Source organism: Rousettus aegyptiacus, unplaced genomic scaffold, assembly GCF_014176215.1.
Source record: "Rousettus aegyptiacus isolate mRouAeg1 unplaced genomic scaffold, mRouAeg1.p scaffold_m13_p_2, whole genome shotgun sequence".
Taxonomy (NCBI): Eukaryota; Metazoa; Chordata; class Mammalia; order Chiroptera; family Pteropodidae; genus Rousettus; species Rousettus aegyptiacus.
Genome location: NW_023416295.1, coordinates 74,418,414 through 74,430,904, shown reverse-complemented (window position 1 = coordinate 74,430,904; position 12,491 = coordinate 74,418,414). Strand labels below are relative to the sequence as shown.

The 12,491-nt window shown below is 36.0% G+C and overlaps 1 protein-coding gene across 6 annotated transcripts in view; it reads left to right on the top strand.

The window, feature by feature from the left end:
* THSD7B (thrombospondin type 1 domain containing 7B) overlaps positions 1 to 12,491 on the top strand; it is a 1,079,084-nt gene that overhangs the window by 343,472 nt on the left and 723,121 nt on the right. The gene's annotated exons all lie outside the window — the stretch shown is intronic.

The following is a 12,491-nucleotide window of genomic DNA, read 5'->3' as shown; positions in this document are numbered from 1 at the left end:
CAGCAACAGTTTACAATTCCACTGTCCCTGCGTGGGGGTGAGGGACGAGCTGGGGAGAGTGGGATTCACCAGTCTGGTGTGACATTACACTACTTATCAAGGGGAAAATTGGGAACAGAGCGTGAGAGTGAGAGGCAAGAAGGAGGACACGTGCAATTTTAAAAGCATTACCCATATGCTCTTGTCACCTTTGTTTTCAAATACTTCTGGTAGTCTTAAAGTTATTTAAATATGCAAGCAAACCCTCCACTTTTTGAAGTCTGCATAGTTTGAGTCTTGAAGCTGGAAAGTTTGGGATGTGTTTTTGGGGAGGAGGCATTAAGCTCTCTCAATCTCTTTTTGAATGCAAGGAGGGAACCCGATTTCAGAGGAAGGGCACATGATCTAATGGTACATTTTTCGCTGAATTATTCTGAGCATCCTTTAAGAGGTATTACAATTCAATTCCATACCTTATGGTTAAGGTAAAGTTTGAATAAGATTGTGGTAGCTTGCCATGTTCTCTGGGAAATTCTGGGGTTACTTGGTGTTTTGTTCATTGCCAGGGTGATCTGTTAGTAGCCTTTAGTTTTCTAGCTTTATGTGCTCTTGTAAGTGACAACCTGGCTGAAGGAACCTTCTTAGTATTTTCCAGGAGTGTACTTGTGGGTGCCCTGTTATCATGGCAAAGTTAACCCAGGTAGGTGCATGCCACAGGCTGGCGTGTGTGTGTCTCTGTGTGCGTGCGTATGTGTGTATCTGGCATGTCCTTTTGACAGGCAATCTTTGGATGTCAGTGTGATATGTTTATCTCCCAGACAGTGTAAGGACAGTCTCGGTTTGTTGGGTTACTGGCCAGTGGTGATCTCCAGGGAAGCCCCTCAGTGTTCTTTATATACTACAGCCTTGGTTAAGGCTTCATGAAATTCACTTAGGATGCTACTAAACAAGTCAATAAGTCTTATTCAGTATGAGTGAAAAGCTCATGTATTTGTGGGTTGAAAGCTATATAAAGTCCCTGTCTTGAAGCTTCGCTGTGACGCACTGCTGTTTTTAATATCTAATACCAGGAGCCTTCTTTCAGAACTTAATGTGGCCAGTTCTCTGCTGTCTGTGGTTAAATATGCCAACTGAGTAGATTCCCTGGAACTGGCTTCCTACTATGCCTGGGCATTGTGCTTTTTTCATCTACCTGCTGAGAGTTGAAAACTGGAAACTCTTCTTCATGCAAATTTAAGTAAAAAAGAATTAGGAAGATAATCCCCCTGACTCTGTTAGAACATACACAGATACAACTGTTGACTTCAAAAATGTGGGCTAGGCTTGCACATTAGCACAGACGATTCCAGCAGCACTGAACACCTACAAACCATTCAGGGTTCTGAAGATTGGAGATTAATTTGTGAGAAGTACCTGGAGATGAGTGGTCTAGAAAAGGACTGCCTGTTGCTGGTGGACTTTGATAGTCCATTTTGAGGGTTTATAACAAGTGGGCTTAGTTTATATCTACCTTAATATTTAAATTGATACTTGAAAAATGTTCTTTACAATGTTTTTTTAATCCTCTGACACCCTCTCCACCATTGTTTTTAATAAAAGCTTTTGCTTGTTAAAGAGTTGAAGAGCTAGGAAGCAGAAAGACTGTTAGACAGGTAGGCAATAATTACTGATCATAAAAACAGTATAAACAAGACTTCACAGTTTGAGGATTGACATTAATTAATTGGCAACTAAATGTACCTTTCTGTTCTCTGCTGGGTAAAGAAATAAAGAAAAATAGTACTGCTAAAATGTACTTTATCAGAAAGTTATTAAGAACCTAGTGTACTTGATGCAGAGCCTGTTTCTAAAGGAAGGAATAATACTTTTATTTGTAAAAAATAGTTTGCTTTTATATAACAGACTAAAAGAACAGAATAAAAATTAGGAGCTAAGTTAGTGTAAGAGGACTGTCCAAACAAGAAAAATTCCAAAGTATGTCAATTAATTTTAATTATACTTCACAAACTGAAGCTGGAGTCATATGATTCCTTCAAAGAAAAAAAAAATCTTTCCCAAACAACAAATTTGCCATTCTGCACACCTTTACAAAGATAAGGCATTAAAGTAATAACATCATTTCAAAAGTTTGAATAGAATGATGAAGAATAGCTGACTGGTCCTATTGAGTTAAGAGTCAAAATGACAAATGATACAATATATTATGTGCGCGATCAAGACAAACAGATTAAAAGATTCTTAACAGTGATAACTATACTACTTGATGGATCAAAGAACAGCACCATTAACAACACAGCTACAGAGATACTCTGCAGGCAAAGTGTGAAAGATGGGTTTTTGACTAACTAACAAGTCTTACAGTATTAAAAAGTATTTACACGAGCTACTAGATATGTTTCTGGAATTTTTGAATATGAATTACACATAAGTGCTTTATGTTTTTAAAAGAAGACTGTCTTCAGTATAGAACTATAAAAGAAGCAGCTGCATTCACTTTAACACCAGGCAGCTTCCTAAATATAACACAGGTCCTTAATTTAGAGCTGTTAACAGAATTAATATCTAAGTGATAATTAACATGTTAAACCTGTGAAAGTAGAAAGATTTTAAACTCCACTCTTAATTTTAGAAATTGTGAGTTTGACTGGGATCAGTGTTTTAGCACATGTGAAGTCTGTGGTACCTTTGCTTCAAGATGTTAAACATTTTATTCACCTTCAAAATTTCTCCATTAATTGGGATGATTTTGTTGGTGTTTTTACTAGCATTTACACAGGTGGTTTTTCTTAGCTAATAGTAACTATTGTTGAAAGCAAGGCAAAGAGGATTAGGTACATTTCCTTGTTAGCTTGTATGTAGCTCTTGACCAAGGAAGAAACAGGGAGCATAGTTACTGATTTCCTAGGATTACACTTTCATTCTGAGTCTTGTTGCCAGTAGTGGCCACTTATACAAAATGTAAACAGTTATTTTTCAGTTGTAGTCTACCTGTGATGTATTATGAGAATTCTATAGCTACCAGATGAAGCAATTCATTTGAAAGGGAAAATAGAATATTTGTGAAATACAATTGCTCCATGTCTTTCAATAGACTTTGAGAGTCAACTCTGGAGATGATGTAAAACAGTTTAACTGCTGATGAGTGCTCAAGGTTATTGCAGGAGTGGAGAGTTCAATCTAAACTTGGTTTGTAAGCTGAACAGTTAAGTCATCTAGCACATGTAAGAACTTCTATGTTTTAAGAGTTCATGTATATGCTTTTGTGATGAATAAAACGCATTACATTTAAAAGCATCACTATCTAATCTAGCTTATGGTCATTAGATATTTTTGCAATTAATGGATTCTAAAAGTGCAACTCTTTGCTGTGATATGGGAGTCTGTAGAATTTTTTTGAAGTTAAAATAAAGGAGGTCCTCATATCAGAAAATGTTGGACGCTGACCTAGATGTGAGGATGTATAAAAAGGTTTAAGTTTTCCTACATGGAACAAAAGGCTATCATTGTTGAACTTAGGTATTTTGCAGCAAGGGACATGATGCTTGCTTTTTATTTTGTCTCTCTAGGCATATTTTAATTATGAGCCTCCTGTAATTAAATATGCCGTAGCTAAAAACAGAATCCTAAGTAACTAATACCTAAACAGTTCTTCAGTGCCTTGACTGGAGGGGAGCTCTTTGTTGCATTCCACTTGCCTGCATGAGGGTTGGCTGAAGATCTGTCCCCTACTGTTGTGTTAGTGAACAGCTCATCACTCTGAAGGAATCACAATGTTGAGAAAAGCTCTCAACTTCATGGCAATCAGACACCATAGGCTTGATCTTAGACTGTAGCTGTGTAGTAATACATATTTTAATTTGAGGTGTTTCAGGTGGTTATTTTTAAAAGCTTACCATGTAGTACGCATAAAGGAAAGATTTTAATTATAATAAGACTAAAGCTTGCAGTAATTTCTTCTAGCAGAATTTGCTTCTGGGCGCTCTCTCCTCCATTGATTTCTGCCTTTTGTGCTTATGTTAGACATTCAGGCTGATTTGGCCATTGTGCACTGATACAGCCTTACTGGTTATAAAAATATTGAATCACTTTTGTGTCAGTAGGTAAATGGGTGCTGTTCTAAGCTCTCTGAAGGCCCTACTGCCACCTCAGTCATATGGGCAACTCTTAATATTACTTCTTGTTACAGCCACTAAGAGAGTCATCATTTGGTATGGCAGGGGCCCTTGAGACCCTCTTGTTAGCTGTTGCTAAAGCCTGTTTTAATTGGTAAGGCTCTTGAGCCCTACCAATTGGTACATATTTTTACTCATAACATGACCAAATGCAACCATTGGCATTATCAAGTAGTTGAACTTGAAATCTGTTTATGCTCACCTTTTGATTTTTTATGTCTAACATTTATCTGTTAAAAACACTTAAATATTATTACTTGCATATATTTATTATGTTAAAGAGCCTAAAGTTATTTAGACCCCTTTTAATTATCAGTTCATATAAAACCACCATACCTTCCATTTCATTTGTTTTCCCCTAAACATAAACCAAGCATACTAAGTCATACTGGTAAGGGGCAGAGCCAGAGTTCCAACCCAGGTCATTTGCTACAGCCATACACCCTTCTACCATACAGCTGTCTCACACCAATTAATTAAAATGTGTGTATATGGAAATAGTTCAACAAGGCTTTTTTCTTTCCAGGAACAAGTAATTATTTTTTTCCAATTCCTTTTCTAGTCTTCAGAATTAACTCGATTTATTTTGTATCAACTTTCATTAGTTTTTGTGATTAAGTATTGTTCATGGGGCTTCATTTCACCTGAATCAACTCATTCTATGAACTGGGCTATCTTCTTCTAGTCAGTCACAGTGAATGAAAGGCTGTTGATGATTCTGCAGATTTTTTTTTAAGAAAAATTCTTTGATGGTTTCTTTTAGATCTCTTTTAGGTAAAACAAAACACAAATTCTACTAGATGGGCCCTGAAAAATACAAGTTAAGTTATGCTTCTTTCTTGAACAACAAAAAAAATAAATGTTTCATGTCCTATCTCAAATTCACACATGCCAGCCATTAACTTTCTGGTACTCACTCACCTTCTTCTATCAGGCCTGTACCCTTTAAGTCATCCACAAGATCCCTACCTCTTTTAAAAGGTTCAAAATGCTGCTTTGGGTTCCCGTCCCCCAGTTATCCAAATTCTACCTATTAGTCAAGACCCTGTTTTAATTATACTTCCACTGAGCTTTCTCTAATTATGGCAATTCACACAGCCTTCTCTCTGTTTGAACAACTCAGGTGGTAAATTCTAATTTTAATGTTTGATTGAATCTGTTTTTCTTATTAGCATTTGTGGAGTTCTGATAGTAAACGATTTGAATGAAAAAGGACATCAATCTTTACTGCAGATTCTGGAAAATATTTGAGAGAGGACTGTGATAGAGAATAGGGGCCCATATATTATATGCCAGATTCTCAGTGCTTTGAGAATCTCTAAAGCAAAGCTTAACAATATCCATGTAGGCAACAAGAATGACTGCTAGTTACTAATTATCTACACCATGCTGCATACCAGGCTATGTGCATTAAAATCGGTATGTCTAATCCTCATAATAATGACGCAAAATAGGTTCTATTATTTTGTCCCAGTTTTCATTCTAGGAAACAGGTGGAGGGACCTTTGGTACCTGGTGGTATAAAGCCAGTGCCGCTGGTTAACAAGAGTCGAGATATGCAAGGCCTATTTTGTATTTGATACACCTGACTTCCCTAGAGCCTGGGTTTAGGGTCAGCAAGTTTAGTCTTAACCTCTGATGGAATTTCTCCCAAATGTAAGAGTGTGCATGTGTGTGCGCACACTCACACACACACCCTGTCAGAGCCTCTCCCAGTGGAGATGACTGACTGGAAGAGATGCTCAATCACTTCTTTCTAGAGGTAGAAGTGTCGTTTGGAAATACGGGAAAACTGCATTTTGTTTTGGCACAGATCTTATACATGAAGATTATAATATCTTAGATTTGTAAAGAGCTTGAAGAATGGGTCTTTGATTAAGCATGTATAAGAAATTGTATTTCTGAAGATCTTAAAAGTGTTTTTTTTTGGATCAGCATGAGTTCTCTTGACTTCTGGAGGAATATGTAATATCCCTATTTCCAATACCAAGGTCTCAATAATTTCTATAGAAATGTAGTGTTGGAGTATGATCCATTTCTCTTCTCGCCTCTGGTACGATCATATATAAAGAAACTCAGAAGATTCAAAATTGTAAAGAGAAATTTTTCCTCATTCCAAGAATGAACACTTTTATATGCAGAGCTATCTATAAATGCAACGGGCTGTCTCAAGGAAATGCGAGTTCCTCATCTTTGGGATATTTGAACAGAGGATAAACAACTACATGTCAGAATATTCTACAGAGAGGATGCATTCATAGCAACATTTATTGAGCATATACTATTTGCCAGATATTAACTTATGAAATCCATATATCAACTTTTCTCTATATATTAACTTATGAAATCCTCTCAAAAAGGTTGGGGTTAGTTGTATTATTTTTATTCCAATTTAACTGATGCAGAAATAGTAAGTGACTTGCCTCAGGTCAGGATCTGCATCTCAGGTAGTCTGATACTAGAGCAGCTTTCTTCAATAAAAGTTGAATATGAGTTGCAAATACAATTCATATATGCAATATTAAATTTTCTAGTAGTGACATTAAAAAATAGCAATATATTTTATTAACCTAATATATCTTAAACTATTGTAATTTTGACATGTATCAATTATGAAAAAGTTATTAATGAGATGTTTGGATCTTTGTTGTATTAAGTCCTTGAAATCCAGTTTGTATTTTAACTTACAGGCACATCTCAATTTAGGCTAGGCACATCTCGAATGCTCAATAGCCATAGTTGGCTGGTGGCCACCATATGAGATGTGCTTCGAACTCATACTATGAGCAATTCCAGTCTACTGGCCATCTATTGACTGCCAGTTTCCTTCTGAGGCATACAGCATCAGTCTTTATATATGTTAGGCTATTCATCTGTTTATTAAGTTTGCTCTTCAATACCAGATTGAATAATCACTTAAATAAAAGAGTTAAAACACGTCACAGCTTCTCTCAGCAATGCATTTACTTTAAAAACCTGTAAGATTGGAAGATTCCTGTGTATCTTACCTGTAAAAAATAAATTCAGTATGCCTTTTGTTTGTGAAGATGGAGCATATCCCAAATGCTTCCACTTTACAACTATTCATACACATGGAATCACCACAGCATTCTAGTTTCCAGGCTAAATAGTCCCAGTTTGTTATTTTGTTTTGTTTTGTTTTTATTGGTTTGCTAGTGTACATGTGTAGCTTGATGCATGTGAAATGGGTATAACCTAGGATCTGCTTGTTTTTAGTAATAATGAGAAGGGAAAAAAGTAACCTTTAACTAGAATGAACTTAACTAGTTTTTTTCATTTACACTTGATGTGTATTTCTCCATCTTCTTTTAGCATATCCTTATGATTACTGCAGTCAGAAATGACATGCAGCTCACAAAAGTGATATTCCTGATCAGATTGTAGTAATTTTTTGGCAAGTTTGATATATTTCCTGGCAGGTAGCATTCTTCTCAGTTATCTAAAGGGCTTTTCTCAAGTTGAATTTCTGACAGACCCTCTGGGCTGTGGCGTGCTTCAATTGAAAAAGCAGAATGTGACATGCCTTTCATTGTGCGGAAAATATTAAAAAAAAAAAAGTCCTGTGTTTCCTTTGTAAGTGCAAACTCTATTCAGCTCTACATGATAGTGTGAAACATTTTAATAATTCCAAGCCTATTTCTGGGGTGGGGAACATATTACACGAATAGCTTAAATCCAACTTCAGTTGCCCATTAAAAGAAAAATATTAAGAACAAGTCTTCAGCTGAAAAGAAAGAAAAATTTTAAACTTCATAGGGAGGAATTTTCTTGGATGCTATGAATGTGTTATCTGATATTATGTTCATGAATATTAGATATTTCATTTGGATTATAGAGTTGGTGAAATTAAAACATAATGCTTGTGGATATAATATATCCCCAGTACAGCCATCTTTCAGATATTTTCTTAAAAATAACTAAGCAGTTTTCACATGCAAGATGAATCAATGAAAAGTGGACGATGCATTTGTTTGTAAGTTATTTGAATAAATTCTAAGAGTATTTATTAAGCACCTGCTGTATCCATGGCACAGAGTAGATGAAAGCAAGTATGTGATACTAGCACCAGTTCCCAGGGAGGATGTGACATGCACTTCCTCTGCCCTTGGCAAAGCCAAATCATTTTGTTTATATATATTTGGAGCACCTTACAGAGAGTAGCTGTGCAATAGATATGTATTGGGTTAAATGACAGTAGTACACAATTTTATGTATAGATGTGAATTAAAATATAGCTTTGATGCTATATTTACAGTGAGATCACCCATATAAAAGTCTCATTTTAAATAATGAAGATGAGTAAAGTTTCATCCCATTCCCTTTGCTACTTCTCTGGCTGGATCTGCTTCACTGACTCTAGTAGGTGACTTCTAACAGCTCCACTGCAGTTGAAAAGAATGATATTGACTTGAGGAAAGTGTGGGTTTCTTTTTTCAGCATGCCAGGGTCATATCAGGATTTAACCTCAGCCACAGACTCCTTTAGCATACCAAAAGAAATACGTTTTGTTCTGAAGATGAAGAACTTTGACATTCAATAATGCTAAGTAATCCTTATAAGAATTAATATGAGAAATAAGAAGTGGGTCAGATAAAAAATATGTCTACATATGCCTGCATAGATCTTCCAATGACTGTTGAAGAATATAGTGCTAAACAATATCAGGATGATGACCACTTTCTTTTTGTGAGCAAAAAGAATCAGCTAAAAATTCACAAGGTTATATAGCCTACAGAGGTGGAGCCCCCTTTGAACATCTCATCAGGTGCATAGAATGTTCTGCATTGGTAGTTTGGCTATTTGACCAGCTACAGAAAAGTTGATGTAAACATTGAGGGGGGGCATCGGATCATCAGGAAGACATTTCTTTAGCATTTTACAGTCAAGGACTTTAATATATGTTGATAGATTAAAATAATTCTTTTCAGCCTGCAGTGTTCCTGAAGGAAAATTTAGTCAGTGGTTATGTACTGCTTTTCAGTGGGATGCAATACACTATGCTTGGTACAGTGGGGTGTACAGCCATACCCAAAACTTGGCCATGCCCTTAGGAATTTTTCATGAACATCATGTGGAAGTAGGAGAAACAAAAAGAAGGATCAAAGATAAAAATTGCATCTATGGGGTTTTATAGATCAGTAGATTCATCACAGGAAGGAAAAAATCGGGCTCCCTGTCAACCTATTTGTTTTTCTTACAGTTTTCACAATATCTTTTCTGATTCTGTGTTATATATGCCAATCTTTAGGACCGGTTATTTATATTCTCTTTAAAATAAAATTTTATTTCACATAGTGTTTTAAAGTCCATGGTTTAAGAATTCTCTTCCAGATTCATTAAAAACAACAAAAACAACAATAAACTCTCCAGTGGTCTGGCAATGTGGGCAGATTGGCTTATCCCTGGTTTACTGGTCTGCATAGAACTTGATCTCATTCTCGAATTTTGTGTTTTGAAACCTTGTGATGCTCGCAGTCTAAATAGAGATCCAAATCCTTATAATCTAAGGTAAACAGTTTTGTCCTGGCATGTGTCACTATGTGGTGGGGAAATGTGTACAGGGGCAGAATTATCCATTTATTTGGCATCAAGGTTGGTAAGCATGAATGTTTGGTAAATGCCTCTTACAAGATAAAAGCATCTGAAATAGCAAAGTCGTCAGTCAGCCCAAGAACTGAAATCTAAGAGATGCTTAAAATAGTATGAAATCATTTATGCTGCAAAAGCTTAGGAAGTGAACATAGGATGATGGAAATTTGATAGGGCGCATGCATGAGCACACACACAGACACATCCCCCCCCCCCAAAAAAAAAAAAAATGGTAGGAAAGTGATAGCAAATCCAAGATGAGAAATGACAGGAAGAGGAAAGAGGAACCAAATAAATCAACTGAAAAAGGAAAAGCATTCTCAGCTGTGGGGACTAGACATGTGTTCGGAAATGTCATTCCACTGAAACCAACAGATAAACTGATTAGGAAAAGCCTTAGGGAAAAATGCATTCTGCTCTGGAGGTTAAGCCAGTTACAAAGGTGGGAGAAGTCTGGATAACTCAGTCAGATTATGCATTCTCTTGGATTTAGAGAAACTTTATGAACAAAAGCAAAAACAAATGGGAGAGAAATGTAGTGGTGGGTGATGTAGAGAAATTTAATGCTAGGTATAATGTACTATTGGAAGTTCCTATGTAGAATATTCGAGCCCAAGACTTTTGCATTTAAAACAAAGAAGCTGCTCCTGACTCACCTTCTATTTACCTCTTATCTCTTGCCTTCCATTCAAATTATGCCTTCCAAGACTAGTAGAATTTGTTATTTTCTCCTTTGTGCATTCACTTTTCAAATCACCCAGCCTGGATTCTGGCCCCCCCTGCTCCAACTGAAATAGTTCTCACCAAAGTCATGAATTGTTTCCCAGTTGTCAAGTCCAATGAATAGTTTCCAGTCTCTTTTTTATTGTGATGATTAAAAGAGGAATCTTAGTATATTAGAGAAGCCAAGGATGGATTGGCAAAGTTCCCACGATCCTGCCATTTTGATTCTCTCTTTTAAAGCTGCCAGAATAACTACTGAAGATTGAGACAAGCAAAATGGGCAATTTTGGACTAAACGTAAACTGGTGAAGATTGAAATGTATGACACTTTGCCAAAAAGAATAGCTCCAAAATAAAGTTGAAATTGGAATATCGGCCTTTGGAAATTGAGCAAGACATACATGATTTAAAGGAAATTTAATTAGAATTTATTGGTAGAATTTATTTCAATTCTTTATGAAAGATACCCCGTTTACTGCACAGGGGGTGTGAAGGGAAACATTACTTAGTATACAGATATATACCTCTTCTTAGAAGACTTTGAAACCTAAAGAAGTTAAAAGGGGCCAGGTTTTAAGGAATGCATAAAGATGTACATGCACTCAGATGCAGATACCCTTATAAGCACCAAACTTACTGATCCAGAGTGTGGAGAAAATGAAGGGTATGTTAATAGAAGATTCTGCTGACAGAATTACCATTGAAATCATCCTTCAAAGAACACTTCAGTGTCTGTCTACTAATCACTGGTGGTTAGGGTTTTCCAACTGCATTCAAAGATAAGTGTTTACAGACTCTAGGTTTATCTCATATTTACCTTTTCCTCTTTTTTATTTGTTCAGAAACTGTCACTTTAAGAATATTCAAGAGAGAGGAGAGGTGGAAGGGGATAAATGTTAAGTCGGTCCTTTTAAAAGAGAAGAGACTCACTTTTGCCACTCTCACCACAAGCAGACATTTATTAAACACCTGCCCTAGTCCTTTAAGTCATTCCCAAGGTCAGGAGAAATTCTGAGTGCTCAGACACTCTGCAGAGAAATTTATCTAGAGAAAAAGAACGCATCAGCTTATTTTTAAAAAAGACTCAGGCCATCAGGTCATCCCCAAAGTACACTTTCAAATCCAACAAGTCAAGCAAAACTATGCTTAATTACATGCTTGTGTTTATCAGAGCTGACATTATGGTGTTAAGTAAAATTTATGATACGTTAGAGTTTACATTAGAGCTTTATTATTGTGCTATGTATACACTTGAATACACTGGATCTCATTGTATAATTTCTGCATAATTATTATCCCATTTGAGGACACTTGTGTTAAATGGTTACCAGGATATCTTGTAATTTTTATTTGTTTTGTAACATGTTACTGAATACGTGTGTGTTCATGTGTGTGTGTGTATGTGTGCATGTGTATGGTATGTGTCTGTGCATGTGTGTACATACTTTAAATATATGTTTTAAAAAGAATATATATACATGTGTGTATATGTATGTGTGTGTGTGCGCGCGCGCGCGCGCGTGTGTGTGTATTTAAATGTCAGCTCCTTGATCAGGAAAACAAACTCTACATATAATTTATGATATTTTTCTTTTGGGAAATATAACCCAATTTATGACCTAGTTTCTCAGTACACATCAGAGCAGAAAGAAAAGTGTCTTTGTGTCTTTGTTGGCAACTGGCATTAATATAAATATTGTTATATTGTAGCTTAATTTATGTTCTACCTTTTCTTTTCATATGAGTATTGTAACTGCTTTAGGGTCCCAAACCTTGTATTATATTTGGATTCTCTCCATTATGCTGAGCACATTACTGTGTATATAGTAGGAGCTAATTTAAGAGTTTCTTAAATGAATCAAATTAGAGTAAGAAAAAAACTTGGAAACCTCATTGAATATAGGTTAATCTTGCTTTGATGATTTAGAGTTCCTTTAGGAACTTGGAGTATTCCCAGAAACACTAAGAAAATCAATTACCATTGAATGGCACTATAAATTGTGTTTA